The following is a 14954-nucleotide window of genomic DNA, read 5'->3' on the forward strand; positions in this document are numbered from 1 at the left end:
TACAGATGGGCAAACTGAGGCTCAAAGAAGCCCCGTGCCCGCAGTCACACAGCATATAAAAACGCATCTGGAACTTATGCCCCTGTAGCCGGCCTCCAGAATCCATCCCCTTACCCTTCCTCCCAGCAGCTGTCCGGCCCAAGATGCAGAAACACGGCTTACCGGGAGACACCGCAAGCTCGGGGCCTGCCTCTGAGCCCCACGGGGCCGGCAGCTTCCAGGTCAGAGGACAGAGGCCCACCCTGGGCACCCCCACACACACACCCTGCTGCTCGGGGTAGTGCTGCCTCTTTTTTTTTTTTTTTTTTTTTTTTTACAGGAAACATCTCAGTTAAATATGCAAGCGTGTTTAATTGCAGGGGCTCAGGCAACTTGTTTATCTTCCTTAAACACTGCCAGGGTGGCTCTCGTTTGTTATCTGGAGTGTGAAATGGAGGCTGACAACAATTAATACGTCCTCCAAGGCAGCTCGGCGGCTCTCTGACGGGAAGCTGTGTACTTCCGAGCAGGCCTGCGAGGAGGTGGCGGGCCCAGCCGTCACTCAGGATCCGGGGGTTGGGGGGTGGGGGGGGCGAGTGACAGCGGCAGCTGACGGCCCCTCCCGCCGCCTCCTGAGAGGCCCCCGTGATAAAGCGGCCCGCTTTGTGGTGTAATCAACTTGCTATACATGCATTACCTCCTAATGAGCGCCGTGTTTAAACAAGTGTATAGAACACATCTGTCCGGGCCTTGAGACTCGAGGCTGTGTGACCAATTTCAGCATCTGAAAGTTAAATTAATGGTAAAGGGTTTAATTGTGAGTAAACAATACCGCATTAAGGAGCAGTAAACACAGCAGTGGGGACCCACCGGCCGACTCTGGCATCACAGATGCGGCCGCCTCCATGTGACTGCTAATAGTCTCCCCCACCCGAACTCTCTGACAGTGTCCTGAAGCCCATTTGTCATCTAAATGGTCCGTCCCCTTCTCAAACATCATTCTGGCCCACGGTCCGTTCCCGGGGCCTGTGGGGTCTGTGTTCGCTGGAAGGTGGGCAGACGAACCCCGAGGCTGGTGGGGAGGGCCTGGAGAAGTTCCAGCTTCTCCACCGAAGCACAGCCCGGAGGGGACAGACACCCCCCGACTCCCGATACCCAGGCGACCCAGCGTCTGTCCGGAGCAGCGGGTCCGCCTTGGACTCTGGGCTTCAATGACAATGCTTCCAAACCTGTTTTTTTAAAACACCCTAGGGTGTCTCCCACGAACAAAGGATGCCTCAAAAGCAAATTAAGTTCCCTTTAATTAAAGATCATAACATACGCCACAGAACATTCCATCACGGTAGGGGGAAGGATGAGACTGTCACATGAAATGAATAGGGCTCCACAACTCTACAAAATTAAGAATTACACCGCGAGGACTCCACACCTTCCCCATGCGTTCTCAGCGATTGGCAACACCACCTTGGAAACTGAACTTGGCCATCAAAGTACGAGACGGAAGAAGAGCACGGCGGGCGTCTCCCCCACCTGAATGTGCACAGAGTGAAGCCCTTGGCCTTGGGAAGGAGAAGAATACAGGTGAGGTGCTCTCTGCCTTTCTCTTGCTCACCTCTGTCAGGCTGGAGACGGTTCAGGAGCCAGGTCCTGGGAAGGTTCTGAGGCTCATGCTCATAAGAGGGCAGGGCGGTGCTCTCCAGGGGTGGGGGGGGCTCATGGTGTCTCTCTCTGCACCTTAAACCCTCTCCACCTGGGAAGGCTTGCAGCTGGTAACTGAGGCTCCGAGAACTTTCCTCTCCTTTGCCTTCCCTGTATCCTGAGCAGAGGAGTGTGCCCTGCAGCTCAGTCCCCATTGGCAGAACGCTGAATTGGGGGGCTGCTGGGGGGGGGACCTCAGCTCTGAATAGAGGAGCCCTGCCCCTGCTCTCAAGGTATGTGTGTTCCTCAAGGACTTCACAGAAAAGGGGGCTGGTGGCGGCCAAGATCGAACATTGAAGGCTCCAGGTTTCTGTTTCTCTCCCTTCAAATGGACAGGTGTGTGCTTTCCAAGACAATAGTCTCCCAGCGTCACATCCAGACTCCCAAGTCAGGAACAAATCCAGGCTCTGCCACTTACACCTCTTTGAGTCTCAAAGTCCCTCATCTGTGAAATGGGTTAATAACTGGGCTGTTGAGGGGATTGGCTCCAAGGGTCTTCGAGTCCATTAGTAAGGGGCTGTGAACAGCGTGTGGCCCAGAGAAAGTGCTCAGGAAATACTGGGCGCTATTCTGACGGGTGTGATGGTGGTCCCTTTGCACACTAATCAAGCTGACAGGTAGGAAGAGTTCAAGGAGACCCAGGGCCACTATCATGTCTGGCCCACCTGGATCACCAGGCTGCTGGGCTCGCCAGCCCATGAGTGTGCACTGAGCCTTCTTCTCTGCCTGCTGGGTCTACTTGTCTCCCCAGCCAAGTGCACACACTCCACACCCGCTGGGCGCCAGCTGTGTGACATGAAGATCAACACAGCTCGGTCCCCACCTTGGCCAGGCACACCTTCCGCACTATTCCGAAAGGCCAGGGCACGGTCCCCACAAGTAGTGTAAGTAAATCCTTGCCTCGTAAAACCAGCTCCTGGTCAAAAGTAGCCCTCGAGCTGCCAGTCAAGTTTGCTGAGCTGCACTTCTTAGAAAGTCTTCCCAACACATTGGCTCATTTTGTTTGTTCTAATTACAGATAACCTCACATCTCTACTTCTGAAACCTCTTGCCTGTGATTTTTTTTTTTTTTAAACACTAAATGGTTTTCTGTATTTGTGTTGGGCAAATCTGTGTGCCCCTCAGAGACCCCAGGATTTCTAACTAGGCACTGGAAGGGGCCTTTAGGGAACTTGCCTGAAATGGCTTCAGGACCAACACTTGGCTGGGGGTGAGGTAGAGAGGCTGGGCCCCTCCCTCCTTCCTCCACAGGCTACCTTTTCGGTGCCAACCTACAAAAGTCTGGCTCCTTCAAAGGATGCCCAGGCAATTATTACCTCACTTTGCCACGGAGATTGGGTAATGAAGTTTCATGCCCACTAAGGCGGTGTTGCCTTGTCTCTGCTGTTGTCCCTTGGTTTAAAATTATTCCTGGTCTGGCAAGTGTCTCCTCCTATTCCATGTTTGACCACCAAACCCATGACACAGAGATGAAGAGTGACCTGGTTGAGATATCTCATTTGTGACAAAGGAGTCCTTCCGTGTTTCCAGGAATAGCCAGAACCAGAGCCCATCGCCCACCTAGGCTGTCCACCAATGCCACTACTTGCTGGTCCTACCCTGGTCTCCAGAAGAAGGTGGACTGAGTCCAAGCTGGATTCTCAGCGATAACTTGTAGGCACACAACAGATTCTTCTAGTCTCTCAGAAATGGAAAGAAATTCAGAAACCCTCTCCTTCACTAATTTTTGCCAAACTTTTGCCATGAAATCTTTTGCAGAGCCGCTATCAAGACAAAAGGATCAGAGCCCTAAATGTCCTGACCTCAATGTCCCCCCTAATACCCCCTCACTCACAACCCAGCTCACATCAGCTGTGGTCTCTCATCAGAGAACAGGCTTAAAAAATCATTGCACCTTATCTAATTTGTTTTCTGGCTGGTAAGACATGGCCCAGAGAAGTACATTGACTGGTAGAAAGTAACACAGCAATTAGCAGACAGACATCTTAAAACAAACCTGCAGTTGCCCTGGGATAAAATACAGACACATCCCAACACCATCGTCCCCACGTACTTTGTGATCCCATCAAATAATGGGTCCCCCACCGCCAAGGTCTTGTCCAATGGACACTCTGTATATTTAATTTTTTTTTTTTTTTTGAAAGAGAGAATCAGAGCCCTGGTAGGGGCAGTGTGGGGGACTAGGCAGAAGGAGAGGGAGAGAGAGAACCTCAAGCAGACTGCACTGAGCACAGAGCCTGATGCGGGACTGGATCTCTGGACCCTGAGAGCATGACCTGAGCCGAAAGCAAGAGTCAGATGCTTAACCGACTGAGCCACCCAGATACCCACTGACATCCTGTATATTTTAAAGGGGAATGAACCGATTTTCTGCCCCCATCTCCTTTAAAAAAACAAACAAACAAACAAAACGAAATCAAAAACCATAGTAGGCTGGAAATCCAGCTACCCACATAGGAAGGGAAAAGGTAACCCACTGAGGCAACAGATTCTCTTTTCCTCCCTCCTCTGTGACTTTAGTTTGCCTTGAAAGCCCATTTTCACCACTTATTGATTTTAGTTTTCTCCTGGTTTATGAATGACAGCTTGAATTAAGACAACGCAGGGTGAGAAGCCACCAGGCAGTGCTCGTGATATCCTGTGCTTCCTGACGGAATGCGTCACAGCCGTGGGGCCTCCTGCCCACCCCCTTCTCTGGAGGAGCGGCAGGCAGACAGACACCCCTCTACCCCACCCCGGCCTGGCCATCTGGCATGGGGTCCCGTGGAGTGAGAACGCAGTTCTGAGATGAGGCGAGAGCCGAGAATCACTTCCCAGCTGCCCGTCCCGAACCTCTTTCTGGACAGAGATGTCCTGTTCACGGAAGGGGCTGTATGTCTGTCCATCAGCAGTTCCAGAAGAGACAAAAGATTCAGCCCTGCCTCTCCCTGCACCGGGTAGCAAACCTGAGCCTGATCGTGCCTGGTGCTTCCAGACTCGCACTTGCAGAGAGCAAACCCACCAAGGCAGCTTTAATTTACTGAGTTTTCCTCCCCTCGAGGCTTCTCACCTTGGACAACCTTTTGACAGAAACGCCAGTTAGCGCCCCCTCAGAAATCACATTGGTGATGTAGCCTATGCCTTAATCTGTACTGTTAACTCAAACAAAACAGTGTAACACAAACCGTTTAGCCCAGGAATTCTGCTTTTCCCAATCCATGAAGAACATCACTGGGTAAGTAGATCGGTTTATATAAGGACCTCTAGTGCAGCCCTGTTTATAAACTGACCAAAGTGGAAACACGGGAAATATCTAATAAGAGCAGATTGGGTAATATCCTTTGAAAAATCGATTCGATTAAATCCTAGGCAGTCATTTAAAATAAGGAGGATGGACAGTATTTACATGGAAAGATATTTATAATATAATTGTTAAAATAAATAAGAAAATTAACAAATTAACCACTTAAATATATATAGTCCCATTCTTGGAGGAAAACAACAACAACAACAACACAACTTCCTGGAGATGTTCCTATTGTTCTTTGCATGGCAGGGAAGGAGAAATGAGGCCAGCCAAAATGTTAAGATTTGAGGCGGTTTCAATTCCCTCCTGAGCGATTTCAGGATGGATTCATTTATAATCAGGGAAAAAGTGATAAAGCTATTTTCGTGGGGAGTAGGTAGGGCGGTGTGGGCCAAAGAGATGGCCAGGAATAGTGCTCCAAGCTGTCTAATGTCACCCGAAGAGAGTTCCTGTCATGTCATATTTGGAGCAACACAACCAATGCAGGGTGTGTCTTATTCTCTGGTATCTTCCAGTAGCCAGTGGGAGGCCCTGCACAAGTTAGACTAATTTAGAAAGCCCATTCCCATAGTCACTTTGGACAGCAGGAGGTGGATGAGAGTTTTTTCTTTGGACCAAATAGGCAGAGAAGACAGAGGCCCAGAGAGAGAGTCTGACCCAACACCATGGTATATCAAGAGCGGTGTCCATCTCTATGGCCTCACCATCTTCCTAAAGCCAGAGATCCAATCCTGAGTGACAGCCGGACTGAGAGAAGACCTCCCCAACTAGGAAGCTCCCAAGAAGATATTTTTAACCCATTTTGGGGTCAGGGATAAATTTGGTAATCTCATGGAAACTATAAACCTCTCTAAGAAAATACACGTAAACACAATTGTGCTCACAGTGCAGAGAGCTTATGGGTCATCATGGACCTTCTGTGAGTGACTCCGGGCCAGGGAGTCCGGGGAAGGCTCTGCTCAGGGGGGACTGGTCTCCATTTTAGGTCTCCATTTTAGTCTCCAATTCTGACAATAAGTGCTTGCCTGCACACTTCCCACATCTTCACGTCCAGCACCAAGTTCCAGACTCCCACAGGACAGGATCTGTCCTGTCTCTGGGCCTCCCTGGAGCAGGCCATGTAAGGGCCAACAGGGAGGGGGAGATGATGGAGAGGCAGTGAGCAGCAGTGGAGGTGACCAACCCCCACCCCCGCAACACCTTCTGTTCTAATAGGAAGGCCGCCATCTTGTCACTCCACAGCTGCCTGACGGGACTTCCTCAGGAGCAAGAGCATCTTACAGGGTTTTGCAAGGATGTTAAAGAGGGCAATTAAAAGGAAGCACAAGTCAGACCTCACACAGGATCCTTCCAGATTGGAGGCCCTGCCTTTCTGATCCTCTCAGCTGGTACAGAATTGAGGCCAGCAACAAAAGGTGTTAATAGCCTGATGAGGAACCCATGCTGATAGATGACCCATTATGGTGATCGCTCTTGTGCGAATGGCAAATAGGTTTGATCAATTAGATTTTAATGTAAAGTGGGGCCTGGGGGAGAAAAACAGCAACCAGGAGAGGGAAGACCCTTTGTTACTAATGTGTCTGGAAAAAGCACTTAATTGAGGTCATAATAATATTAGCAGTTCTCATCATCAATAATTCAGCCTTATTTATTACTACCCGATAAAAGTCCTGTCAGGTGGGGAATGTAGGGGGCTTTTGTTAGAGACGGGATGCATGGGGGTAGTGCCTTTCTCTCTCTCTCTCTCTCTCCCTCTCTCTCACCCGCTGCAGCTGCTGGGACTCAGAACATCCAGGCTTCTCTCGTTCTCAAAATACTTTTTAGCCACACTCTCCCTATAGGTCGAAATGGGAGACAGAAGACAAATTCACCACCGGCACAATGTACCCATCTGCGTCCTCCCTGATTCAAAACAAAACAACAAAAAAAATTTTTTTTTTAAATTTTTCTTCAAAAAGGCAACTAATTCTGCTTCAGAAACCTGTCAGGAGAAAAACAATTTCTAGTCCCGCATGATTTAGTACCCTAAAGAATAACATAAATTCTGCCTTTTCACATACTTTCAGTCACCTGTGGTTTGTTATCTTTTAAAGCAAAAGAGAGAGCGCGCGTGCGTGTGCTAAATGCATGTATAATTGTACAATTAAAGATGCTAGCTCCAGTGTTAAAATTTAAAATGTATTAGTCTCATAAAACCGCCTCATTAGTCTCCGTGTCTTAAAGGACATACTTGTCCATAATGAGGCGAACGCAGGAAATGGTGCAGGGGTGAGGACAAGGGGAAGGAGGAGACATTTGAGCCGGCTGCCATTTCATTTTTCAGAAAGGGGGAGGAAAAACACTTAATAAAGATAATTGGGCTGGTAGTGCCTGTTCCCATCTGGAATCTTAACACAGACAGACCCCAGGGCAGACGATCGGTCATTAACCAGGAAAATAACCTATTTGGAAGGGATCCGTTTGTTTTATAAATGATGCCCCACTTTAGAACAGCTTAACCGCGCTCATAATAAAAGTTCCTCGAAACCCCAGCCAGGGGATGTTGCACACGTATTGATCCGGCTTCTGCTGGTAATGGCTGGATGTGGCTTCCGCTCCGCTCGCGGGAGAGAGCTTTTGAAGTTTGGCTTCTTCTTTTTTTCTATTTTTTTTTTTTTTTAAGTCTAAATAGAATTTAAACTGCCCTTCGGTGATCAGTGGCTATTAGCGGCGTGAGTTAGGAAACAGGGAGTCGTGGGGTCAGGAGAGTTGGCCCAGGTGGAGGATGGAGTCGGGGAGACGAGACCCCCCCCCCCCCAGCGCCAGGGAGAAGAGAGGTCAGCTCGGAGCTCAGCTGCCTTACAGGGTGGAGGGGAAACGGATTGCCGCAGCGGGGCAGAGAGAGTCAAGGCCTTAGAAGAATTCACCCTGCCCCGCCCCCAGCCTGGTCCCTGTGCTCCCCAGATACACAGACACACATGCACACCCATGCATGTGTGCGCATGCACACACACACACATACACACACAGCCATGCACACGTGCACAAACACACACACACACACACACAGGGCAGAAGCAGTCGAAAAAGTCATTCATCAAAGCTGAACTAGGATTGTACAGATCAAGGCAGTGAGGAGAAACCCCAGCGTCTGCTCCGACTGCCCCAATGGTAAAGACAATGGGGAACGATTATTATAATTAGAAATAAGGTTTCAGTGGCAAAGCTCCTCTGATGCACCATTTCCAGGGAAGGTTGCGTAGCTGCTTAGGAGGGCGTGTGAAAGCGGGTTCTTCCGAGACAAAGGGAAAAGGGGAGGAGGGGACCGAACCTACGTGCAACCTGCCTTTTAAGGGAAAGGAGGAATCCAAGCTCTGAAGGGGCCAAGTCTCCACAGGGTTCCCCACTGGGGGCAATTCTGCGCGCTCCCACCCCCCTGCCCCCCGCCAAGGGACATTTGGCTTCCCCTTCAGTTTCACTGGAGAACGTGTTCCAGAAAAACCTCTTCCTTCAAAGTTGCTCAAGAACCATTTCCAAGCATCACTTCCTTAAGGCATTGGTCTCTGCCTGGCAGCTGAAGGGAAAGAGGATGAAGGACACGGGTGTCCCTGACGGCTCCCCTGGGCCACATCTCCATGGCACCTCCTACAAAGGGGTCGGATACGTGTTCTGCCTCCTAGGGTAATCAGGAGGAAACGGGGGAAAGATTTAGTTCAGGACCAGGCATGGATTAGGCGCTCAGAAAGGAATCTGAGGAGATAGAAATAGAAAAAGAGGTGAGGAGACCAAACACAGAGACGGAGATGGAGACAGAAGTGGTTGGGCCGGTGGGAGATGGATTCCAGCAGGGGCGGGCACCACGCTAGCAAAGATGGCTGCCACCCCCAACGCCCATGGGTGTCCATCACCCATCAAGGGATGGCTGCCATTTTCTAAGCATGAAGAATAAAGCTCATGCACAGAGCTCTTTAGAATTATCATCCCCATCACCTACAAAGCTAAACTGTGTGTCTGAGCAAAGCCCCCCTTCCACCTTTCCCCTCCCTTCTCTACCTTGATTCTGGAGAGAAGGGGGAGGGTGGAGCACGGCCTTACCGAATTTCTCCCTGCATGCTCCACTGTTTCCTCCTGACAGCGTTTGACTATGCTTTATTATTTCCAGCAAAGCCCTTATCATTTTCAATGTGAATTTCAAATCACACTGATCCAGCCCTTCTTAGCTAAAGTCAGCTTTATCAACCACAAGAGATGTGGGATTTGAGAGAGATCTAAGTAAATTCACATTGTTTGGATAAACTCATTCAGGGAGCTCAACAAATCAAAGCCGAAATGGATATGTATTCCAAAGAGACTCAGACAGCCGGGGGGGAAAAAAAAGGAAAAAAAGTTACCATTAACATTTTTATTTCTTAAAAAGAAAAAACAACACACATCGCAGCCCCTTTTTAATGAGTGTGTTCACAACCTCTTTTTGAACCATTACCAGGGCTCCTTAGGACAGCAGGTAAAGCGACAGGAGCCGTGTGGTTGATGACAGCAGAAGCGAGATGCTGGAGAAAACCACATTGTCCACCCCCCCACTGCCACCTCCCAACTTTGGTCAGCGAGACCGCTATCAAATATGGTAATGGGTGAATTTATGCATTATCCCATAATTTAAGGAACTGTGTGTATCATGTATATTTAAAACTATTTCTCTATAGTTTTAATTATCTCAGTCTGCAGGGGCAGAAAGAAAAAAAAAAGCAGGCAGCTCCCTTGCCTGAGACCGAAATGAAAGCATTTGCCTGCTGACAGCTAAGATGTCTGTCCTAGCTGGTTGAGATTTCCTATGAAATTTGCATTGGAAAGGCAGCTTTAAGTATACTTAAAATAAAAAGGGGGCATTTGCATCTAATTTGCTACACTTGCAGTATTAGAGTTTTATCTGAATAAAGACACGTCAACTGGATTTATATAGTTAAGCAGATAGCTGGGAAAGTCAACACCGAAAACATCAGCTAAATTCAACCAAGTTGGAGAGCAGCTAATAGTATTTACAAGTTTGGGGTTTGTGTTGCTGTTTGGTTGTTGATTTTTTCCCCCATTCTACGGATGACTTTAAACCTGTAGCAAATTATCTTCTTTTTACACACATCGGGTAATGATAAGGTTTTAATGAAAGGCATCATTAGAGATAGACTCCTGCTCTCTCCCCCAACACCACCGCAATGTGTGCTTATACAATGGAGTGCTTATAAAATGTGATGTCATGGTGAATCCTGGCGGTTGGGGACTCAGGCAGTTTTGAATCCTGACTTGGACACTTACTGGCCACGTGACCTTGGGCAAACACCTGCTTAGTCTTAGTTTCTTCATCTGTAAAATGGGGATCCTGAGAGTTGTCATTCATTCCGGGTCACCAGGGCTATGCAGTCTTGGGAACTACATTAAGATGCCCCAGCAAGGGCACCTTCTGCTGGAAATCCAGCCCCTATCTGCTTGGTGAGCCGGGGATGTCTGTACCCACCCAGGAGGGAGCAGCCTTTTCTAATCCACACACCGGTACTACATGGCCAGCAGCTCCACCGACCTTGCAGGGAGGTGATGAGCTTTAAAATGAAATGAAAGAGGGCACCTGGTTGGCCCTGTCCATGGGGCCTCCAACTCCTGGTTTCGGCTCAGGTCGTGATATCGGGATCCTGGGATCGAGCCCCACGCTGGCCTCTGTGCTCAGTAGGGAGTCAGCTTCTCTGCCTCTCTCCCTCTCCCTCTGGCCCTCCTTCTGTTTACTTGCATGCTCTCTTTCTCTCTCTCTCTCTCTCAAATAAATAAATAAATCTTTTTAAAAGATTAAATGGCATATAGGCTAAGCACTTGAGTAGCATCAAGCACATAGGAAATGTCCAAAGAATGCCAGCTTGATGACAATGGTGATAGTGAGGCTCAACAATGAAATGGAAATGGAAGCTGATACACTGGAGGGAGAGTTTTGGCATAATCTTCACTCACCTTGAAGATGCCGCTGTGCAGACCTGTCCCATGGAGATCGGGCTCTGGTGTGATCTGTCCCAGGTGATTCTCTCCGGCTCTGCAGACCAACCTCATGATGCCGGCAGGGGTGGCCCTGATGCCTTTTTGATTTGGAATGCATTTCCCCTCAACACCCTTTCCGCAGCTGGCTGGGGTGGGTGGCGGGGGAGGGCAGTAAATCCCAGGCTTTTGGCACAGCCTCAGGCAGCTGGGACCAGATTCCTGCATGCTGGGAGGCCCCCTCGGTGGCCACCTTTCCTTCTCTCCCAGCATCGAAGGAAACACTCTCTTAGGGAGGGAGCACCATACCCCCTGCATTGGCCTTCCCGCCTCACCATTCCCTGAGAAGCCCACCCAGCCTCGAAAACTCCCCAGCGATATCTCCAAGGAACTGGACCCCTAGGGCTTTCCACCAGGAAGCAAGGTGCTTAGGCCAGTCTCGTGGGATCTCCACCCCTGAGGCTCCCTCCTCCACCCCTTCCCTTGCCTCAGAGCAATCCTGGCTTCCAACCAAGGCTTTCTACTCACTCCCTGGGGGTACTGGGGCAAGTCTCATTCCCACTCTGAACCTCGGTTTCTTCATCTGTAACAGGGGAGTAGAAAGGCTACCTGCACCCAGTAGCTGGGGGCAAATCACAGAGAAGGGGACGAGGCCATCATATGCCGACCCCCACTGGGTAGAACAGGGTCCCGCTGCCCAGCCACAGACCAATGGCCAAAAGTCCTGATGCAGCCTACCGAGCCGGGAGCCCCTCTATCCATTTCAGGGACAGGTCAGAGAGCCACTGGCCAATGCAGATGTCTGAATGGATGGGAAGAAGGGGAGCACCCACCTACGTATGACTGCCAAAGCCTGCATCTGGGCGCCCTGGCACACGGGCTGCAGGTTTTAACATTTTAGCAGGAAAAACAATATTAAAAGTGTTTCCAGTGTCAATGAGCAAGCTCCCCGGGGCCAAGGAGGCAGTGTCCCCCAGCTGGTGGCTTCCTCATGGCCTTCACTTCCACAGTCTTACACTCAGGAGAGTGTCATCCCCAAGCAACAGAATGACATTTCCGAACAGAACACGGAGCATCTCCTAGGCGGTGTGTGAGGGGGAGTGAACCCCCCAGGGCAAGGATAAGCGTACCTGTTTATCTGGAAAGGGAGCTCAGGAAGCACTGTGAGGGGGTGGGGAGGTGAGACGGGAAGGGAGGAAAGTCTGTCCAGAGCGGCTTCGGGAGCAGGACCCCAGTGGGTAACTGGGGGCTCGAGCGTGCTGGGCAGCTTCTGAGAGGCTGCAGGAAGACACCACAAAATGGGGGTACTTACCCAGCAACTCCCATGCCTCACGGGTTGAGGGCATTCCCTGGGGCTTGACTTCTCAGGACTGTTCCCCCTGGGGCCATGAGGACACTCAGGCAGAGACACTCAGCCATTGGCGAGCATGAGAAGTGACCGTGAACGACCTCTCAGATATCTGCCACACGCACTCCACCTGGCATTCTGCGGAAACAACCAGGATTACCCCATTTTGCAGATGGAGAACCTGCATCAGGTTCAGGCTCAGGCTCACAGGCATGCATGCAGAGAAGTGAGAGAGCTAGAACTCGAGCCCCATCATGGCCAACTCCAGAGCCTCCGCCCTGCCTGACCTCCCCCACCCCCACCCAGGGGGTACAGGTCCAGCCCCTGTGAGCTGGAGACAGTGCAATGAAAAATAATGTAAGATACAAGGGAACATTAATGGGAGTCAAAAAGCAGAAAAAAAAAATCAAAATCAAAATAACTTCTGCTCATTCCTGCAAAACAAGCGCTTGGCACAGAACGAATGCCCAACAGGGGTTAGTGTCTATGTTTCTAACTTTGCTGACAAATATACAAATAATCTCCCTTTGGAGAAACAAAGGCAGGAGCTCAGAGGACTTGGAGACTGGCACGCTCCTTCCCAGCAACCAGAACAGCTACAGAAGAGATGAAGAGATGCCCAGATACTGGTACAACCCCATCCACCCAGCACTGGACCCCACAAGGGAGTGCCGAGCCAAGGCCAGGAGAAGCTGGAGGGGGCTGCTCCCTGGGGCCCACAGGCTAGATTGGGCAGTTGGGTGGGGAGAGATAAGAAAAGGGACAGAGGACACTCGGAGGAGGAGGGGACACTCCATGGGAATATTCCCTGGGTGACTCTAGAAGCCTACTTATGAGCTACCCTCAAAAAGCCTCCCTTTGTAATAGCTTAATGGCCTGGAATGTTCCATCAGCCAAGTTTTCTTCCCCTGGCATGTTTTCCCAAGTCTGAACTGGCCCATTTATAATATCTGAAGATGCCTGATTCAGCAAATGGCACTTTTCTGGGTGGCCATCGCCACCTCGCAGAGAAGCCAACGAGCCTGTCTGATTCTGTGTCCAGCCTGGATGCTGAGCCAAAGCGCTAGAGTCTCCGGAGTGCTGTAAACATCACCCTCGGCAACCGAGACGTTCCTCTTGTGTGCTTGCTCCAGAGGCCCAAGGACCCAGCATGAACCCGAAGACATCCGGGGTGCTGACTTCAGCAAGTCCACCCCATTACGGACATGGACACTAGAGCCCCACACACCTGGGCTTGAATCCTGCCTCTGCCATGTGCTGGCTGGGCAGCACCAGCTGTGCTGCCGACCCTCTCTGTGTCTCTAATTCCTCATCTGTAAATTGAGGGTATTTGGTTACAAGGGAGTGTTTCTAGGACTAAATGAGAGGCTGCATATTAAGAGCTCATTTGCCTGGTCCAGTATAATGACAGAATAAATGTTTTACGAAAAAATTTCCTGCTACATAACACACATTCACACACACACACACAAAAGATGCTGCATAAAATATTTTGTAAGAAGGCACTTTGGGGTCTAATGCATAAATGAGATGGCAAGAAAAGCAAATGAAATCCTTGGAAACCAGAAACAACCAGAATGTTCCAAAGCAGACAGAAAGTAAGCATGGACTAGTGTTGGCCCAAGGAACAGCTGCTAACACCTGGTAGATGTAAGCTTTCACTGGAAAGGGGTTCTGGTGTGTGGAGCAGCAAAGACAAGGCTTGGGACCCGAGCAAGGTAGCTGTTTAGACAGCTGAAAGGTGTTACCCCTGAAAGGTGGCCTACTCAGTAAGCGAATTAGGACAAAAAATATCACCCCATATCAAAATAAAGCTGTTACCGAAAACAGCTCGCCATCCCACAGAGGAGAGACTGTGGAGGTTTTCTTACCAGTCTCCTCCAAGAACTTAGTCATGAGCCTAACTTGGGTGTCAAGTAGGAATCCATTCACCAAAGTTATATATATGGTGCAAAAAGCCCTCTGCCAACTTTTTTTTTTTTTTTTAAGTGGTCCCATGTTGGTCATTAATCAGGAAGACTGGCAGAGGCAAATGCAAGTTTTCCCTGGAGTACTGCCCCACATACTCGGCCTCAAACCATTCCTATAGACAAAGAGCCAAGACAACATGACTTTTAAGAAAAACTCACAAAATCACAAGGAAACAAACCACCATGAGGAGAAGGCCTGCAATCTGTACATACATGAACAAAGAGAAACAGAACATAAAACCAACCATGTCTAGGACATTTTTAGAACTAAATAAGATTTTAGAAGTAAATTATACACACAACACCATTGATGGATCTTAAAAACATATGACTGAGTAAAAGAAGTCAGATGCAAATGGGTTCATATTGAGTTGTTCCATTTAGGGAAAGTTGAAAACAACCCAACCCATCTATGGTGGGAGAGGTCAAAAAGTGGTTTCTGTGGAGAAGAAGGTGGGTGAGATAGGCAGGGAGTTAGGAGCTTCACAGGTGCTGGTCAGCCTCTGATTACTCACATGGGATGGTTGTGTATTATAGTCACTCTGTGAAAATTCATCACTCCATAAATCTATGATTTCTGCACTTCTCTCTTTATAATTTTTATTTCTATTTAAGCAAGGAAATGGGTAACTTAAATAAATTAGACACAACATAAGGGGAAATTAGTGAACTGGACAACAGG

At 49.4% G+C, this 14954-nt stretch overlaps 1 long non-coding RNA gene across 1 annotated transcript; it reads right to left on the bottom strand.

Moving 5' to 3' along the window:
• Positions 1 to 331: 331 nt before the first annotated feature.
• On the bottom strand, positions 332 to 11212 carry LOC131818577 (uncharacterized). The gene is made up of 3 exons (XR_009348885.1): positions 10934 to 11212; positions 677 to 763; positions 332 to 511 (listed from the first exon to the last, which is right to left on the bottom strand). It is a non-coding gene; the product is annotated as an uncharacterized LOC131818577 (long non-coding RNA).
• Between the last annotated feature and the right edge of the window lie 3742 nt (positions 11213 to 14954).

The sequence above is a fragment of the Mustela lutreola genome, chromosome 16 (assembly GCF_030435805.1).
Source record: "Mustela lutreola isolate mMusLut2 chromosome 16, mMusLut2.pri, whole genome shotgun sequence".
NCBI classification, from domain to species: Eukaryota; Metazoa; Chordata; class Mammalia; order Carnivora; family Mustelidae; genus Mustela; species Mustela lutreola.